The sequence below is a fragment of the Anastrepha obliqua genome, chromosome 4 (assembly GCF_027943255.1).
Source record: "Anastrepha obliqua isolate idAnaObli1 chromosome 4, idAnaObli1_1.0, whole genome shotgun sequence".
NCBI classification, from domain to species: domain Eukaryota; kingdom Metazoa; phylum Arthropoda; class Insecta; order Diptera; family Tephritidae; genus Anastrepha; species Anastrepha obliqua.
Window position 1 is genome coordinate 16189508 of NC_072895.1, and position 18971 is coordinate 16208478.

Below are 18971 nucleotides of genomic sequence, written 5' to 3' on the forward strand. Positions count from 1 at the left end.
CTCACGTAGAAAGCCGTTTATATCAACGAAGAATGCAAAAAGCGAAAGGAGTACGCGAAAACCTATGTTGATAAGCCAGATGACTTTTGGAACGATGTTATATTTATAGACGAGAGTAAATACAACCTATTTAGGTCAGATTGAAGAAGATTTGTATGGTGGAAAGCGAATACTGCTCTCTGAAAGGAAAACCTCACTCCTATCGTCAAGCACGGTGGCGGAAATGTAATGGTTTGGAGCACAATGGCGGCGGCTAGCGGTGTTGGAAATCTTGCATTTGTAGAAAGCACTATGGATAGATTTAAATATTTATCTATTCTCAAGGACAATTTAAAGCAGAGCGCTGAAAAACTTGGTCTCGGCTCGGATTTCAGGGTGGTGCAAGACAATGACCCGGTATTGGTATGGCTCAATTACGTATGGAACAAAATATTGGACAAATGGCCGCCGCGGCCTCGGCGGCACACCTCCATCCGATGGTTCAAATTTTCGATGACGCTGAGGCATAATTAAGGTTCTATGCCGCTAATGTGCCGAATTATCTTATCCTTTAGCTCTTGAATTGTTGCTGGCTTATCGACGTACACCTTTTATTTCAAATAATCCCAAAGAAAGAAGTCCAACGGTGTCAAATCACATGATCTTAGCGGCCAATTGACATCGCCGCGACATGAGATTATTCGGCCATCAAAATTTTCGCGCAAAAGAGCCATTGTTTCGTTAGTTGTGTGACAAGTGGCACCGTCCTGTTGAAACCACGTCCACATCCATATCTTCCAATTCGGGCCATAAATAGTTCGTTATCATCTCACGATAGCGAACACTATTCACAGTAACTGCCTAACCGACCTCATTTTGGAAAAAATACGGCCCAATGATGCCGCCGGCCCATTAACCGCACCAAACAGTCACTCTTTGTGGGTGCATTGGTTTTTCGGCAATCACTCTTGGATTATCATTCGCCCAAATGCGGCAATTCTGCTTATTGACGAATCCACTGAGGTGAAAATGTGCCTCATCACTGAAGATGATTTTGATTTGAACGGCCGTTTTCATAATAAGCCGGAATAACTTTAACGCGTTGCTCGATTGTGTATCTTTTCAAATGGTTCAAATTGAGTTAGTCTGAAATTGAAAAGTGTCAAATGCAATGCAGAAAAAAACTTGACGTTTAGGTGTGGTTCACATACAACATCGGCCCTTGAAATTTAACCACCCTTTATATGCGGTCAAGGACTGTCATAGAGCAACACTCCCCGTACATGTTTGGGGAATGTTTTTGCTGCTACAACAACAACAACAGGGTCTGAATTTTCGTTTTTGGTGGGTGAAAGCTTTAAAATTTTGCGCGAAAGTATTATTAACATTTTACAGAGTATCAGGGTTGGGCTTTTGCACTACCTCCTAAAATTTAGTGTGGAATTTTTTTAGTACATTTTACCTTTTCTCGAAGCAGGAATAATGAAAGTTTTATAAAAAAGGCAGTTAGAGAGTTAATTCTGTTGTTTTTGTGTTTTTTTTGTGTTTTTTTTTTTGTTTTTTTTTATGTTTTTTTTTTGTATTATTCTTTTATTTATTTATTTTTTTTTTCATTTTTTGTTTTGAAGTAGACAATTTTGCTAAGGCTCACCGAAGACGAAAACTCAGTGCGAGTTCGAATGAGTGTCAAAGAAAGCTTTGACCAAATTATTGGACTAGGACTGGAGCAATATTTTGTGTTCGGCAAAGTTGGTCCTAGAGGCGTCCGCTCTCATAAATATTGTGTGTGTGTTAGTAACATTTTTATAAAATTTTTGTACTGTACAATCATGATAGCGCAATTGAATGTTGGAGATTTCTTCGTTCTATATGGAAAAAAAATGTATTATTTCCATACAAAAAAAAAATATTTTTTATATATTTATTAAAATATTTATTTTTATTATGCTTTAAAAAAAAACCCATATGCCAAAAATGCTAAATAAATAAATTTCAAAACAGCTGTGCATTCATTTATGTGCCCTTTAATACCTACATACACATGCACTTATTTAGGGGCATATCACTTTCGTATGCTCATAAAAATGTCCAGACACATCCTTTGTTGTTGCTACCAGCTGTTTTTAGCTGAGAGACCGCAAATTCCAGAAGCGGAATAATTAAACAGTTCCTTACTCTTCGCTTACTACCTGCATACATGTTTCGAGAGAGTGGAACGTATGAAGACACATTGTTGTTGTTTTTTTTGTACCAGAGAATGAGTGGAGGGGCAAACTTACAGGCCCTACGGCCAAGTAGTTAGTTGAAAGAAGCTTAGTTCTTTTTTTTTCATAAAATAGCGCCGAATAATTCCGCAACTGGCTAATGACAGCTGCAAATTTTGTGCAATTTTTTTAGTTATTGAATTTTTGTTATTTTCTTGTAGCGATACTGTGCTCACTTGAGCGTAAAAGCAGAAGGGGAAGTAAGTTATGTACGAGAGCGGGAAGTGAGTGTTTTTTTCCAAATCTTCTTTTTCCCTACACCTTCCACATTGTGCACAGGCATATTTAGACAATGATGGCATGTTTAGTAGCAGTTGCATGTATATGTATATATGTATGTATGTATATACATATACCCACGCATGTATTTTTGTATCTAAGCTTGAATGCTTGACCTGCACCTGCAAGTGCATTAAAAATTATTCTACTCAAATGAACTGAAAATTATTCTTCCCCTCACTGTACTCAGTTCAGTTTAGCTGCTAGCGATTTATGGCGCACTGTCATTTTATCGTCAACTTTTAACCGAAATGTGATTAATAAGGCTTAAATTCTATAGGTACGTAGAACTCGTCAATGCAGTTGTGACACAGTTACACTTATATGCAGCTTATTTTTATCTATAACAAAAACGTTGAGTTTTTTTTTGGTTTTATCATTACTTGCCTTTTGCTTTGTGTCTCCGTCACATTGTTTTTTTTTTTTTTTGCTTTATAGGCAGGCAATAAGTATTTTTTTTATTTTTTTTGTAGTAATTTTTGTCTCGCTTTACAGTTAGCAAGGAACTTACATGTTAAGCACATCGCATAGGTATGTACACATAAGCGCCTGTGTATTTAGGTGTATTTGTTTACATAACCTGCTAAATCCAACACCGGCAAAAATAGTTACTTCTACAATAACAACAAATACAATAAGTGCTCGTATATCTGTTACATAGAGCAACATGCATCGTATAACGTATGTGTGCATGTTTGTATGTATGTAGGTGTGTGACCGCACAGGGGTGATCGGTCGTTCGTTGCATTTTAAGCTGTGTCGGATTTCGAAATCTAGCTCACCCATAATGGCTGATTACTTTTGAGTGTTCGTAACAATTATTCTGTTTGTGTGTGTGCGTAAGTGTTCGATAATTGTCAATGTGATCGCTTACTCGTATAAAGTGTTATGTACGCAACTATTGAGTACTGCAATGATAGGTGTTCTTATTCAATAGCTTAGCTCAGCTCGAAGTTCTTCGAAATGGAGTTATTAAAGGCATAGTGCATACAGTGTTGGTCAAAAGTAAAGCAACGTACTTGAATTATGCTTTTCATTTTATATTTTTACCAGTATGCGAGTGGGCATGCATTTTAATAGAGACCAAAAATAACTGTTAATTGAAGTTTCCAAGCTAAAAAAGTTGCCCAAACTTTGAAATAAAAAATAAAAGTTTTCTAGTAGCACTTATTGGTTACTAACTGTAACTGCGGGCAACTTAAAAAATAAATTTTGGAACATAAATTTTCTTAGACACAACTCTTATCGACAACGTAAAAATAATTTTTTTCCATTAACTATTTTTAAGCAATTTTTTTTCGAAAAACTTATAACTTTTATGCCCCCGATTTTTAACCTCTATATTGCTTGTTTATTTCCACTTAATGAATCTTGGCGTACAGTGAATATACACACAAACAGCAATTATTTTGAAAAAAAAAACAATTTTTTTTCAATTTAATTAGAAGTTTGAAAAAAAAATTAACTGCATTAAGAAAATGTGTTTTTGAATTTAATTCATTTTTTTCAATCTTGAAAAATTTATTTAACAATTAAAAAAAGTTGTTTTTCCAATTAAATTTTTTTTTTTTTGCAATTTAATTTAAAATAATTTTTCTCATAATTCAATTGAATTTTTTTCTCTCTAAATTTTAATAGCAATCGAAAATATTCGAAATTATTTTTTTTAATTTAATTAAAAATTTAATTCAAAAAAACTATTTTTTTTATTTCAATTTGATTTGTTTTGAATTAAAAAAATGTTTGTTTTTTAAATTTAAATTAAAACAACATTTTTTAAATCAATTTAATTTATTTTGAATTAAAAACATTTTCTTTTTTAATTTAATTTAAAACATTTGTTTCTTGATTCAATTTAATTTAAAAAAAATTTCATATTCAATTTATTTTTTTTTTCTAAATTTCAATAGTAATCGACAATTTTTTTTAATTTAATTGAAATTTTGCTAAACAAAATTTAATTCAAAAAACAATTTTTTTTTTCAATTTAATTTATTTTTAATTAAAATAAATTCTAAATCAATTTAATTAAAAAAAATTTTTCAGAATTCTGTTTAGTTTTTTTTTCTTCTAAATTTCAATAGCAATCGAAAATATTTGACAATTTCTTTTAAATTTAATTAAAAGAATTATAACCATTTTTTTTTATTTAGTAGTTAATTTTTGGCGGCCGCCGTGGCCGAATGGGTTGTTGCGTGACTACCATTCGGAATCCAGAGAAAGAACGTCGGTTCCAATCTCAGTGAAAGATCAAAAAATTAAGAAAAAGTTTTTTCTAATAGGGGTCGCCCCTCGGCAGGCAATGGCAAACCTCCGGGAGTATTTCTGCCATGAAAAATCTCCTCATAAAAAATATCTGCCATTCGGAGTCGGCTTGAAACTGTAGGTCTCTCCATTTGTGGAATAACATCAAGACGCACACCACAAATAGGAGGAGGAGCTCGGCCAAACACCCACAAAGGGTGTACGCGCCAATTATATATGTACATATTTATAGTTCATTTTTTACTAGTTTTTGGTTATTTTTTTATTTTTACTTTTCACTCCAAAATCTTTGCGAACTTTTAATCAGTTTCTTTTTGTATAAGAATTATAAACATTTTTTTATAAAAAATAATACAATTTTTTTATTTATTATTTATTTTTTTTAGCTGAATAATACTCAATAATTTCTTATTTTAATCTTTTCCTCTTTATTCTTATTTCATTTCAGCCTGCCTTTGCCAAACGGCCTATAGATAAAAAACAACAAAGCGAGCATACTTTGCATTCTGTGAGTACTTTCTCTGATATGACTAATAAATACCTAAAAAATTATGATTTTCAGGACATGCATTTTTTTATTATAATATTATAATTTTTTTCATATTTTCCAAAAAAACAAAAATGAATATTTTCCAAAACTAGACTAATGAAAAGGCAACAAATCCTCGTATGAAAACAATACAAAAAAGCAATGCATTCTCGTATTTTTCAAAGTTACTTGTCAGGTTATTTATTAGCAAACACAAAAGAAATAATTAATCTTACAAAAATATATAAAATACCAAAAACTAATCAGTTTTCTAGAGCAAAAAGTTAAATAAGTTATAATTATTTCTATAGCAGAAATTTAAAGCAAAAATAATCTTAAATATTTTTTATTTTATTTTCTTTTATTTTATTTAATTTAATTTATTGTAATTTAATTTATTGTAATTTAATTTTATTTAATTTTATTTTATTTAATTTAATTTAATTTAATTTAATTTAATTTTATTTTATTTTATTTTATTTTATTTTATTTTATTTTATTTTATTTTATTTCATATGCAAAAGTAAATTTTTTTATTTTATATATTACATTTTTATTTATTTTGTTTTATATAAAAAATATTTTTTTAAATGTATTTTTATTTTCAACACAAAAAGTCAAAAGTTCATGCCAGTGTTTGCATCAACTATTTCGTAGCAGCAGTAACAACAAAAACATTGCTCTGCTCTCGCTACCTCTCTGAATTTGAACAGTTGAGTAGCGGAGCAGGTAGCGCCAAAAGCGGGATGAACTGTTTTACCTCGCTCCAAGCTACGTTGCGTTACTGCTAGTAGTTAAGTGCTCGCTGTAGCTGGAGTAGTAGTAAAAAACTTGAAATCGACCGGAACGGTACTTAAAATACTTGACGTAACAAAAATCACATCCAAACCCATTCAATATCTTTGGAGGTTACCTCTTTCAAAGAATATCGATTTTATTTTATACTACGTTAGGATTATTTCTCTTATTTTTTATACTTAAAGTTAAAGAATTTGATTCTCTTTAACTCTGCCCTTCATAAAAACTCCACATCGCCACTTCCGCCACCTTATTATTTTGCGTTTTTCTTTTCGAACACTCACACACACACGTAGTATTTTGCATTTGGAAAAATGTATATCTGCCAATTCTGCAAAGCAAGATAATATCGTATCTTATCTCATCAGGCAAGTCAGTTGCACGCCTTTCAGCAGCTGTTACCTTATAAGCCACGTTCGCGCGCTGACAAGCAGCCCTATAAGGCAACTGGTAGTTGGCCAACAGCAGCAAGACAAGGAAATACAGCAGTTTGCAGGTATTGCAATGAGTGGATGTATATGAATCACACAAATGGACGCACATACATATATTTGTATGCTTTCTATGAAACAGAAAACAAAAACAAAAAAAAACAAATTTTACAAATAGAAACAATCAGTGCTTATTTTGTGAGAAATATTTTTTATTAATCAATACTCTCAATATTTGCAATGTGTTTCAGCACACAATTTTGCCCGCTTTTTGAAGTTATCAAACGAACTTATCTAATTTTCTATCTTTTGAGGAATGTTGTTCAGGTTGGCAGTCCAGGTGGCTGCTTGAACGACTCAATCGCTTTCTTAACATCGCTAAATGCGGCTTATGGAACAGCTGATAATCGCTGGGTGCCAAATGAGGTGATTACGGCGAATGGTTCGGCGAAATATCATAATTTGCATCTTTTCCAGAACTTCATTCACAATGAGATGCTCATTGAACGATGAGATGATGAATTATCAAGTGACCAGCGGTAATTTCTTAGTATCCAATACGACGGTCAAAATTCTTTTTTGCACAGTTGTCTGAGGAACACGCAATTTCATTTTAGTCATTTTCACATACGATTTAAAGGCTTAGGAGTAGTCAGAGAATTGAATTTTTTCAAAGAATTGAATTTTTTTTGCATTTTCTTAAAGTTTTTCTCAAAACTATGTGTTTTGAGCTGGTGATCACTGTAACTTAAAAACCGCTTGGTAGATGCCAATAAATTGTATGCTGCTTTTGAAAAACATAAAAAATTCGTGCCTCATCGAAGGATTTCTTTTTTTCAAAAATTTCGATTTTTTGTGCATTTTCTTAAAGTAGATATATTCAAAAATATGTAAAAAAAAAAGTGAACTTAAAATCTTAAAAAAATTGACGAAGTTATACCCAATACAATAAGTGCAGGTAGTGAGTTACAACGGCCAATGAAAACTTCAAACGCGTTTTTCTCAAAACGACTTTTCTGAACAACGTGGCCTCGATTTCTTGAAGACATATGAACCGATTTAAATTTTTCTTTTTACATTTTTGTACATGTATTGGCTACAGTCGAACATAGCCGTTTTTAAAAATTCTAAAAATTAATATTTTTTTCAAGCCTTTCGAAAACAAAAAAAAGGGCAAAAACACAAACTCATTTTTCAAACCTGCACCATTTTCTCAAAAAAAAAAAAAATATACAAAAAAAACACCGCCACGTACGACGATAGCCATTGATGTATAGATTAAGATTTTTTTTCGTTTTTTGCTTTGAGTTGATTTTTCACCGCTGTATCGTGGCCACCAGGGTGCATCAGTTTTTTATGACGTCATTGCATTAATATTAATAACAATTATAATTTTTAATAGTTTTTAATAAAAATGTATGTCAGTATAGTTGAATATATGTTAAATAAATTATAATTTCTCCGATCCACAAATAATCATCCCTACTTATAAAAAAAAATTCATGCAAATCACTTAATTTTCACGCGTTTAGAGTGGTGTTCCCCCGTAATAAAACTGATTTCCCTTGTCCGATTGATTTTAGATGAATCTGCAAGGACTTGTGATGATCACCGCAAGGCATTCTGGAGAAACGGGATCCACACAAACAGCGATAACTTTTACAATTATTAATTTTTTTTTTTGGAATTTTGCTAAAGTTTAGTCTATGTTTTTATTTTTGTAAAATAAATCTATTGACTAGCGAAAAAAAAAGTAATTGAAAATCATTATCATTTCGGGCCTCTACCCCTAACCCCTTATAGCTTACTTTGGGCCTAGACGCAAGATTGTTTCGAAATTTTTGTTTCTCGCATTGGCAACCAAAATCTCTGTTAAAGAATATGTTTTTATTTTTTAATACTATTTTAGATTTTAAATTAACTTCTTTTATATATTACTTTTTTCATTTTTTTTATACATTTTTACTACATTTTTTATACTTTTTACATTTTTTTATATTTTTTACATTTTTTTTTATTATTTTTTACATTTTTTATATTTTTTAAATTTTATTTATATTTTTTACATTTTCTTATATTTTTTATATTTTTTTATATTTTCATACATTTTTTTATATTTTTTAAATTTTATTTATATTTTTACACATTTTTATACTTTTTAAATTTGTTTATATTTGTTACATTTTTTTATATTTTTTAAATTTTATTTATATTTTTTTTAATTTTTTTTATATTTTTTACATTTTTTTTATATTTTTTTACATTTTTATATATTTTTTAAATTTTATATGTACATATTTTTACGTTTTTTTATACTTTTTAAATTTGTTTATATTTTTTACATTTTTTTATATTTTTTTACATTTTATATATATTTTTACATTTTTTTATACTTTTTAAATTTGTTTATATTTTTTACATTTTTTTTAAATTTTTTACATTTTTTTATATATTTTTAAATTTTTTTATTGTTTTTTAATTTTATTTATATTTTTACATTTTTTTATACTTTTTAAATTTGTTTATATTTTTTACATTTTTTTATATTTTTTACATTTTTTTATATTTTTTATATTTTTTACATTTTTTATATATTTTTACTTTTTTTTATTTTTATACATTTTTTTATATTTTTTACATTTTTTTTATATTTTTTTTATATTTTTTAAATTTGTTTATATTTGTTACATTTTTTTATATTTTTTAAATTTTATTTATATTTTTTACATTTTTTTTTATATTTTTTTACATTTTTTTGTATTTTTTAAATTTTATTTGTATTTTTAAATTTTTTTATACTTTTTAAATTTGTTTATATTTTTTACATTTTTTTATATTTTTTTACATTTTTTGATATTTTTTAAATTTTATTTATATTTGTACATTTTTTTATACTTTTTAAATTTGTTTATATTTTTTACATTTTTTTATATTTTTTACATTTTTTTATATTCTTTTACATTTCATATGCATTTGAAACTCCAGCGTTTCAAGTAAAGTTCCGGGCTTGGGTAGTCTGGTTTTCGACGTTTCATCCACAATTTCTTACAATTTAAAATTCATATCCGCACGAGTAAGTTTTGCATTACTTGGGCTTAGCCTCAAATGACAGTATAAGTTTATGATTGTACGAAAACTTTTTGTTTTTTTTGTCTTTCATTTTACTAACCCGGCATAAAGGCGTCTAGCTTTTGAGCAGAAGATTTTCAGTAATCTCTTTCCCATCCGAACCTTCGACGCCTGCGCAAATATGATACTTAAAAAATAATGCTTTTTTGTTTTTGGAGTGCTTTTTTTTAAATAAAAATGAAAACCACATAATTTGGGCCATTCAAAACTTTCTAACTCATAAAACCAACTATCAACTTTAAACCAGTTCACAAGTGCTTTTTGAGTTCAATTCATTCTGAAGCCACCACCTACATCTGCGCAGATAATAACACAATTGTTGGTTTGTATGTATTCCGAGACATTCATCTACATACAAACTGTACCTCCAAGCAAGCAACAGGCGAACCAGAGGCGCTGTGTGTGTCCACTTTTATGTCATTGAATGTGATTTTCTTTTTATTTGAGTGAACTCAAAGATAGCGAAAGAAGAGACGAAGATATGAAAAGAATAAAAAAGAAGAAAATAAATAAAAGTCCAAAGTGCCGCCAAATGGCCATGCAACCATGTAGATCCCATTGGCGGCAGTGGTCAAGCATCAGCAAGCGCACCTTTTTGGACAGCAGAGCCCCAGAGATACCCATGGCAGTGCATTTGATTGATGTACAATCGATAAAAAAAAAATAACGGACATTTTATACAGATACACCCAAAAAGCATATCATATTCATATGCATGTATTATATTTACGTACACACATACATATGTAAGCATTCATTGTACGTTCATTACTTGTTCCGGCATGGGCATTGCTCGTGGTTTCTTTATTATTCGAAAACTTATTTATTGTGTTTGACGAGCTCGATTTCGATTTCGCTTTTGGTTTTGGTTTTACTTTTATTGTCCAATTACGCATATGCAGGTACGCGTAGCTCGCGTTTGCAGTGCACTACGGGGACACTATGCCATCCAATCCCCACTCCACGAAAAATACTTTTGCTCCTATCGATTGCTCGAATTGGTTGCTTGTTGTGACATCATTTTCACGTTTATACGACTATGTCACGCTAATAACCTAATCGTAAATTCGTACAAGCAGACTTGGCACTGCAAAGTTTGAAATTTAGATTTTAGAAACATAAAGCGGAAAAGCTCGAAAGAACTTTAGAGATTAAGTCTGAGGCAAGTGCAGGTCTGGTTTTTGTTTTTTTTTTTTGTTTGTTTTGTATTCAATTTGTTTGAATAGAAAAAATGAGAAATGATGTAAAAATAATATATTAAATAGTAATAAATTATAATTTTTATAAATTTTGCTAAAACTAACTGGCCGTAACTGTTTGACCAAACGAAAAAAAAAAAACAAAACCACTTTTATGAAGCTTGAATTTTATTAGAGCTCAACTAAAATGATAATTACGACAGTGTTTTTCTCTCAACTACGGCCATTGCGACCGCTGTAGCCGAATGGATTGGTACGTGACTACCATTTGAATGTGCGCAGGTTCGAATCTCCGTGCCTGCAACACCAAATGAGCCTTTCTCAGTAGGCAATGACGTTGCAAGTCGCTTGCCGGCAACACTTGGGGCAAAGACAAAGAAATGTTGCTGTCGACTTTCAAGGCAATAGGCCGACCGGTTATAAACTATGCTGCGCCTGTCTGGTGGCCTGAAACCAGTGATTCGCAGTGGACGAAGCTTCAGATCTGCCAAACATATGTCCGGAATGTGGAGGCACCCCGCACGACACTAACTACCTTTTCACATGGCCTATTAAACCCACTCATCTAACACCCCTCTCCGTCTGGACCCAACCCGTCGAAACAGCTAGTTTCCTGGGCCTACCGTTAGAAGAGCTAGACGAAGCCGAGCGGTGATTACACTACACTGACAGGGCAAAGTTACTGCTACAACAACAACGACAAACCTCCGAATGTATTTCTGCCATGAAAACGCTTCTCATAAAAAGCCATCTGTAGATCCCAAATAGGTCACAAACAGGAGGAGGAGCTCGGCCAGCCAATAAGCGCCAATTAAATATAGATAAATGGCTTCTGCAAAGCACCCGATATTTCAACTTATTCAAAAAAACGTGATTTCCTTTAATAATAATAATAATTATTATAGTAAATTTTAATGGAGTTAAGCATCTGTTTTTTATCGATTATGAACCAGTTCATTAGCTAGTACAACTCTGATGCAAAGGTTGACAATTGACACTTCGTTGGCTATCGCCCCAGGTTGCTAGCATTGAAAAGAGATATAAGCCGAACAACAGGCTTCAGCTGTAAAGCCGAAGTGTAGTAGTAGTGGATTTCATTGCCCCTGCATGTCACACACACACATGCGCACATACATCGCCATACGCAATACGAACTTATCGCATACATATTTCCGTATCTTTACAACAACTGCTGACAACAACAGCAGTAAGTCAGCAGACAAAACAAACATTTGGGGAGCGGGTGTGGCGTCATTGTTTTTGCCTCGTTAACATATTTAAATGTTGTTTTGCTGTTAATATTTATCAATTGCTACATATTATTTTTGTTACTAACTTATTCATGGTTAAGAAAACTGAGTAATTTTTTTCTAATTTAAAAAACTTAAAATTCATATAGCAAAAAAGTTCAGCTGGTTTATTGTAGGCTTGTTATGTCAGACAGGTAGGTTTGTATGTTTGCGCATGCGCCACTCTGTGCGATCGTTCACACATGAAGAAACAAGGTCAATCATTGTTGTTGTTGTTATAGCTACTCTGTTTAGGGTTTCGCTCAATATCATCTCTGTTTTTAACACCGATTTTTTTAACTATTGTTCGTTGCCGTTTGATTTGGCTGGTTTAAGTCATGATTTTTCGTTGTTGTTTTCTTTGTTTTTGTAGGTGTATTTTTTTTGTGTTTTGTTTCTGTAGGTGTTAATTTTGATTTATTTCGCTGGAAACCGGCAAAGTCTAATGACCGCTAAATTAGCAAAAGGGAAAACGCTATTCATTTTAGATACACTTTTTTGGTTTATAAAATTTTTTTTTTTTAATTTAACATTTTTCTACTTGCAGTGTTTTTGAGTTCCGAGTTTAGCATTTAAGTCGAATTCGCCTTGACTTTGGCTTAAAATCTTGTGATTCGATTTAAAATGCTAAATAAGGAGATCAGTGTTCAATTAACGGTGTAATTAAGCGGATTAGAGTACCTTAATTTTGAAATCCGTACCAACAAAAAGCTAATAAAAAAACGGCACTGCTCTCCTATCGGAATTAAAAGATGTATTGTATTTAGTAGGGCAGGGTAGTGAGTGGTCCGAAAAAATTATGATTTTCAATAATTTTTTTTTGCTAGTCAATTGCTTTATTTTACAATAATAAAAACATAGACTTGACTTTAGCAAAATTTCAAAAAAAAAAAAAAAATAATTGTAAAAGTTATCGCTGTTTGTGTGCAGCCCGTTTCTCCAGAAGTCCCTTGCGGTGATCATCACAAGTCCTTGGAGATTCATTTAAAATCAATCGGACAAGAGAAATCAGTTTTATTAATAGATAATCTTGAGCCTGATCGAAGCAAACTTGTTTTTTTTTCAAAATTTATATTTTTGGTGGCGGTCAGGAAATATTTTTCAGATTTTCGAGAAAAAAACCGACAATTAATTCTTAAAAAAAATCGAAATTTTTGAAAAAAAAAATCTTTCAATCAGGCACGAGTTTTTTATGTTTTCCAAAAGCAGTATAAATCTACCAAGCGGTTTTTAAGTTACAGTGATCACCAGTTCAAAAAAGGTAGTTTTGAGAAAAACGCATTTAAAATTTGGCTATCGATTTATGCAAGGCTACACGAATTATTTAATTACTTACACTGTGTCACCTATTCCTGGACCATATAATAGTTCTGCAGCCGTCATAACAGCATCCAAAATATCGATTTGCTGTTGCCTACATAGAATTCTACCTTCTCCGGAGCGCCCGAGCACCTTTTGTTAATTGTTGAATAACTCGAAAAGTATTTGCAGGATTTACTTCATATTTTCACATAATATTTTTGAAGATATTATACTTTAGGAAATTCAAAAAAAAGTCCAAAATGCTGACTACCCCTAAACCCACAAATTATTGTTTTTGGGTTTATTTTTGTTGATTATGTGCATCATTGTTGTATGTAATCATAGCTCATTCTTCTATAAAAGGAATATAGTACATCCATATCTAAAATATTGTGCAAATTAAAAAAAAAATCCATTAATTTTCAGCAAATTTGCACATTTTTTCAACCCTCCGTGAGGCAACTGGGTCTAATATAGCCAAATTGATTTTTTCGACTTTTGGACGTGAATTTTACTTATTTCTATTAAATCTAACGAAATGAGTTTTCCAATTTTTTTTTCCTTGTTCACTCCTCTCGGGAGCATAGGGCCTCGACAAGACTCAGTCTTGCGTTGATTTCGTTAATCTATTTTGCTTTCTGGCAGGGTAGGTGATTAGCTGCCGCTACCATATAACTTACTAAAATTAAATTTTCTATCCATTCATGGATAAAACATTTCAAATAGTATCCTCGAACTGTTTGAAAAAAGGCCAGACCCGTTTGCCCAACCGAAGGTTTTAAAAAAGGTATCTCACCGATCGCAAGTCGATATTTTTAGAAAATTTAGAAATTCCGTTAAGCAGGTTAATAGCACATTGAATTTTGATAATAAAGTGCACGTTTTAGTAGCTCAGAATGACATTGAGTTTTGAAAAATTTTGTTTGCATTTTTCCATATAAAAAAAGTCGAGCATTCGTTACATGGAGAAAACGCACCAGGCTGCAAAACAAAAAAAAATTGGCAAAAAACAATGCGATTTTTGAGCCACTCAAAACTTGCACTTTATTCTAGTAGAATTCAATCGGCTATATAACTGCATACTCGAAATTTTTCTAAAAGCAACTTTGAAATTTTGATGGGAATTTATTAAGTTTCTTGTTTAGTTTGCACAAAGTTTAAAACTTGCATCTATATGGTTTTCGTAACGGAATGGACTATATTTTCATAAAAAAACTATAAAAATAAATAAGAAACAAATAAGTTGCCAATAAGTAAGAGTGCTATAGTTACTTAAGGCAGTGCATACGAGTTTATACAAGGCCTCTTCTATTCGCCAATTCTCTGCTCGACTAACTTGACAAAAAATTTGCATGTGAAAGCAACAAGAAAGTTATCGAGCAACATTCACCGCTAGCGAGTATGATTTTATCTCACTAAAAAACTTACTAACTTACAAACAAATGTAATTTAAGGCAACTCTATTCCAGTGCTGCCAAGGTATGTTTAATTATATCAGTTACTTCATCTATTCGCTACTCGACGCTTGACGAAAAGAGGAGTCAGCGCTAAAATAAAGTGTACACCACATATTGGCACGTTTTGACTATTTACAATATTTTTTTTTTTTGGACTTGCAATTATTTTCTTATAAAAATATAGTTTATACTACAACAACTATCGTATGAAGCAAAGTTTCGTAATATGTATGAAATTTGTAAACATTCAGTAAATTTTCATCAAAATTTCAAACATGTTTTTGAATTTGTAACAAAATTTCGGGTATCCAATTTTATAGACAATTGAATTTTGATATAATAAAGCGTAAGTTTTAAGTAGGTCGAAAATCACACAGATTTTTGGGAATTTTTTCAGTTGCGGTTTCATGCATTTCCTCCATACCCAATTTTTTTACATGGAGGGAACAAAATTAACATAATTAACACGAAAAATTGCCAAAAATCAACATAATTTTTGAGTCACTTGCAACTCGCGCTTTTTTATACGAAATTCAATGAACTATAAAATTGCGTACCCGAAATTTTTCTAAAAATTCTGAGTAAAAAGTTTGAAATGTTTGAGCAAAATTCTCCCAATTTTTATGAGTTTTGCACAAAGTTTGAAACTTATTGCTCTAGGGGTACTTGGGGATTGTCAGTTTCGTACTTCAACCATTTAAACTTCAAACTTATAGTTCTACATAAAGAGCGATGGTCCGATCTAGAACGCAGTTCAAAGTGTTTTGTGACAAGTCCGAACAGAAAACTGCCAAATTTTCTACTAAAACTTAGAAGGAAAGAGATTCAGTTGATGGTTGTTATTATTACAGGACACAATCCATGGGGTCAGCATATGACCACCATTGGCATCATTGAGGACCCGATGTGCCTGTTTTGCTTGGAGAAGGCTGAGTACTTTCTCTTGCCTTGCAACTCTGGAGCTGGAGCAAGGCTACGAGTTTTGGGTTCCGATGTCATGAGAATGAGTAATATTCGTTTTCTAAAACTGCAGGATATTTACAGATTTACCAAAGAATCTGGAAAATTTTCAGAGGACTAACTACCTCTGTCTCTGTCTCTTTCTTTCCTATCTTTTTCTCTGATACTTTTCTTCTTTCCTCCTTGACTATCTACCTTTCTAGTCTGGGTGTTTTAGGAGCCATCAAATCTCTTGGTGCGCCTTGGCTCGACCTATTCAAATTTCAAATTTCAATTCAAGCCAAAGCACTAATTTTTGTATACAACTTGCGAAATGGATTGACGATAAACAAAAAAAATATAAAAAATTAAGAAGGTCCAAAAAGAAAATAAAAATAGTCAACACTGGTTTGTTTATCCACAAAATGTTAATATTTATTTATATAAAACTTATTAAATTTGAGAAAGATTTGAACTTCTAAAATCACCACCTGCTTAGAAAATGTTCATAGACAACTTCAGAGCCATAAAGTGCCAAACTTTATGAATGTAATCAATATTTATTTAAAACAAAAAAAAATTAAAAAAAAGCAAACAAAAAACCAACAAAAAAAAACCAAACAAAAAATAACGAAATAAAAATAAAAAAAATATCATATTTCCTCAATATTTACGAGTATATCTATTAAATTTAGTAAATGAGACAAATATGTAAAACTGTGGAAAATATATACATACATATATACATACATATCTACATAAAACAGTGTCACATTGAGTCACTAAGAAAATATTCGAAACTAAAACATAAAACTGCCTTTCACCCAAGAAAAGTTTTGTGGGTAACTTAATTTGCATAAGCTTTCTTTCTATCTTCTACCTCTGCTCGCGCCACTGCGTGCCTACAATTTTCCACACTCCGTAAATAGTCATAAGGCCGTGATCAGCCCGACACCTGACACCTGACACAGATTGTGTGCCTGCGCTGCTAAGCGCTAATTAACTACTAACATTTATTTTATTTTTCCCTTAACTGTTTGTCATCGGTGCAGGGGAAATTGTCGTTGCTTTCCTTTTTTGTGGGCGTTAGAACAGTAATTACTATTTCTATTATCAACTTTTAAAATAATAAACGCAATTAATCACACACATACATATGTATGTATGTATGTAAATATGTAAGTGGCTTGGCGGCTGTGCCGTTTATTTATTCTTGTTTGTTATTTTAATCACTTCCTACTCCCGCAATTGGGCATTTGAGGATGCGAAGCGCGTATGCTTTTTCTGGTTTTACTAGTTTTCATGCCGTAAGTCTTACGCAAATAAATATTAATACCTTATTGGCAAATATAATTGAGTGATTAATTTCGTATTGACTTTATTTATTTTGCTATTGGTTTGCAACTGATTTCACTAATATTATATTTTGAAGGCGCATAAGCAGGCAAGCGCCGATATCAGCACAGGGTACCACACATACATTAATTCGCGTCCATGAGAAGTCTTTCAAGTGCGAGTTCATTTTCTACATTTAACTTAAGCTCTCATGCAATATGAATGATAAATGATTAAATTGAGTTATATTTGGCGCTCTATCTACGCAAGTGATTGTTATCTCTCACAGTACCAATTACTTCTGGTTCATTCTATGAACTCTATACTCCAGATAGTCTTAAGAAAATAGTCCCAAGGTGAGTGATCTTGGCTGCCAAATTTGCTGCAGAATAATGTGATATTGTTCTTCCTGTGAGTTCCCTTTTGAAATAAATTGCTTGTCTCGTTGGCTGTGTGGTATATTATACCGTCTTGTTGAAAGCCGATATCGTGCATATTAATACCTAAATAATAGACAGAAAAAACGTTTCCTTAAAGCAGACATATTTTCTATTACTTGGTTGATTAAAGTGGTGATTCATCCAGAATTCAACTAGCGCTTCCGCACCATTTTGTTGCCCAATCCTCGTTATCAACTTGTCTAACGGTTATTTAGATCAAGACTACATCCAGTCTGTTTGGTTTAAAAACCTTATTGGATTGTTGGCATCCAAGCCATCCATAGACTGTAGTGTCGAAGTTGCTTAGAGAGAATCCCTTATTCCATTCCTCCTTAGATGGGACGATGTAGTCGATCCTTTTCGAGATTAACTGAGTTTGTCACAATAATAGACTTGCGTGACCATAAGTTTTTTCTTTCCAGCGACCCGTCTCATTTAACCTAAATGCACTCGTGGTTACCGTCTTCTTAATATGTAGGCCTATTGGAATGACGTGTGTCAGTTCATTGAGATCCTCTCTAGGACATGATCTGATTGCACCGACCGTTATTCCACAGGCTGATCTTTGTATTCTGCCGAGTAATTTGGAATTGTACTCTCTCCCTAGAGCTTTCCACCAAACTACCGAACCATACGATAAAACAGGTCATATAACCGCCTTATGCAGCCATTATGTATGCTTAGGTTGAAGACCCCATCTTCTTCCGTGGAAACGTTTGCAGGCATATAAAGCAATTTCTGCTTTCCTTACCCGTTCTTCGACGTTTAATTTCCAGCTAAGTTTGGAGTCCAAATTTACTACTAAGTACTTTGCACTGTGTGAAAGTGAGAGAGTTTGTCCGTTAATGCTTGGTAGAGTAAAGATTGGTACCTTATATCCGGTGATAAAAAGCATAAGCTCTGTTTTACGCGGGTTTAAACTTAGCCCTAAGCCTGTGGCCCAAGAGTTAAACTCGCCTAATGCCCTTTGAATGATCCCACTGATCGTATTAGGGCACAGTCCTGACGCCGTTAGTACCACATCATCAGCGTACACCACCACTTTTACCCCACCTCCATTAAGTTTTATTAAGATTTTGCTAATCACACATAAAGACGTGGAGATAATACTCCCCCCTGTGGAGTGCCCATGCTGATATTGCCCATGTTAGCTTTGATGATCTTGGTTTCTAGCATAGAGATAACCTAATTACTAATGCAATTGACCACCTTTAAATCTATTAACGCCCGTTGGATAGTATCTGTACTAACATTGTTAAAGGCGCCTTCTATATCCAAGAATGCCGTCATGATGATGATTGTTCTCTAGAGAGCCCTCTATTGTTCCGATTACCTC

The 18971-nt window shown here is 32.2% G+C and overlaps 1 protein-coding gene across 5 annotated transcripts in view; it reads left to right on the forward strand.

Annotated features, from left to right (window-relative positions):
- The window catches only part of LOC129244038 (uncharacterized), a 108547-nt gene that overhangs the window by 50358 nt on the left and 39218 nt on the right, over positions 1-18971 (forward strand). For all 5 annotated transcript variants that reach the window (XM_054881630.1, XM_054881629.1, XM_054881631.1 and 2 more), the window contains exon 3: positions 5236-5295. The gene's annotated coding sequence lies outside the window, so the exon portion shown is untranslated. The remainder of the gene's footprint in view (positions 1-5235; positions 5296-18971) is intronic.